Source organism: Macrobrachium rosenbergii, chromosome 10 (genome assembly GCF_040412425.1).
Source record: "Macrobrachium rosenbergii isolate ZJJX-2024 chromosome 10, ASM4041242v1, whole genome shotgun sequence".
NCBI classification, from domain to species: domain Eukaryota; kingdom Metazoa; phylum Arthropoda; class Malacostraca; order Decapoda; family Palaemonidae; genus Macrobrachium; species Macrobrachium rosenbergii.
In genome coordinates, this window is record NC_089750.1 from 39,163,921 (window position 1) to 39,166,420 (window position 2,500).

A 2,500-nucleotide genomic window follows, 5' to 3' on the forward strand; every position below is an offset into this window, starting at 1 on the left:
TATATATATATATATATATATATATATATATATATATATATATATATATATATATATATATATATATATATATATATATATATATATATATATATATATATATATATATATATATATATATATATATATATATATATATATATACTGTTGTTGCAGGAAATAACATGGTAGTTTTGACTGAATACAGAGCCACATGGTAGAAAAAAATCAAGAGGAATGGAAGCCTTCACTGATTAGCATACCGACTCATTTTTGTGTCACATACCCTTGTCTGACTTATGTTTAGTGGATTTCTTATCAATCAACATTTGTAGCTTAAAGATTGTGAAAATGAAAATGTCACAGTTTATATATATATATATATATATATATATATTATATATATATATATATATATATTCATATATATATATATATATATATATATATATATATATATATATATATATATATATATATATATATATATATATATATATATATATATATATATATATGTATGTGTGTGTGTGTGTGTGTGTGTGTATACATATATAAATGTGCACATATGTGTGTAAATATATATATATATATATATATATATATATATATATATATATATATATATATATATATATATATATATATATATATATATATATAAACACAACAAGGCACTGAAGCAGACAGCTTGGTACTTGGTTTTCCTTTATTCATCACGGCCTACGTTTCGAGATCCTTGTCTCATCCTCAAGGCTAAAAATACAAAGTAAAATATAAAAATACAGCAAGAAAAGTTAGGATATATGTACAAATAAATTATGATAAAGTAAAACATTAATACAAAAGGTAAACCTAAAATAAAATTATAAAAAAAAAGAGAGAAAGAAATAGAATATTTCTACTAACAGACCTTATTCCTCGAAGTTCAGTTGCTGTATGAAAAAACAATAAACATAAGGTGGGGTGCGGTTTAAGCTATATACAGGGGCGTGGACGAGGAATAATTGTTCAAAGAGGGAATAAGCTTCTTGATCGCTAACGATTCAAGAATAGGGAGGTGGTGTTAGTGTTGACTGGTTATTATAATCTTAAAATCATTATAGTTTATTTTACTTTTGCATAGTTTTATGTGATTTCTAATATTTGATGTTTCGGGATTGGACAACTTGCACCCAGTGCGAAAGCTAACGCCAATATGTGCGTCACATCTGACCTTAAGCAATCGGCGTGTGTTTTCCACGTATGTCTGACAATGGCACTGACAGCAAGTAAATAAATAAACAACACCGGACTGCATTAAAGGGCGCAGTTTTTCTTTGTGACGAAACATACCGCCAATAGTTCTTGGGTTCTTAAATATGAGCTTCACGTCAACTGCAGGAAAATAATTCGTTAAAATCCTTTTTAGATTAGGTAGGAAAGAGGTGTCATGTGTGAATGGAAAATTTATATAATATGTTAATTTATGTGCGGAGTGTGTGGTAGCAGGAGAGTGAAAGGACTTATCCAATGTTTTCTTAACATACTTTAAAAATAAATTGAATGGATAGCAGTTGGATTTAAAATAATCATAGAGAAAACCTATTTCCTTCTGAAAAAGATGCCAGTCGGATGTAAGTGTTATGGCCATGTGGAGGAGAGTGGACAAGGAATTCAATTTAAAATTATAAAAGCACGAAATGTAAAAATTCTGTCTAAGACCAGTAAAGGTTTTCTTGCGGAACATTCCAGTATGAAATCTATTGTCAACACGGATGACGATGGTGTCTAAAAAGGAAAATTGGTTATTATTTTCTGGTTCATAAGTAAATTTAATGTTATCATGTAGTGAATTAGCATACTGCAAAAACTAGTCACAGTGGTGACGTTCTTTAAAAAGGACAAAAGTGTCGTCAACATAACGGCGATAAAATAACGGCTGAAAAACAGAGGGACAGTTCTGTCCAGCAGCTCTCTCTCGAATTTGTGCATAAAAATATCAGCAAAAATGCAGCTTAATGGATTACCCATTCCTACACCTTCCACTTGCATGTAAACTTCATCATTAAACACAAAGGCCGTGTCCCGCACCACCAACTCCAACAGCTCTTTAAAATCTAAGCGGTTAAAACCGTGGTACACATTGTCCTGATCATTAAAAATAGTGTCCAAAATATAATCGAGTGTTTCCTCCACTGGTATATTAGTGAATCGTGACTCTATATCAAAACTGGCCATGACCAGATCGGAATCTTGGCATAAAATATTATTTTTAAATTCTAAGGAACTGTTAACAGTAAGTTCATTTTTGAAAGTTTTCCTTGAGAGGGACTATGTATTTTGCGATTTTGTAGTTGGGTGTAGTATATGAAGAAAGGATTGGCCTCATAGGTACGTTCTCTTTATGTATCTTGGGGAGGCCATACATGATACCATGAGATGATCCAGTGACGAAAAGCTCATCATAAGTAGTTTGAGTAATAACCTGTTTATTTTTTAAAGATCTCAAAAAACGGTTAATTTTGTCCTCTTTCTTAAA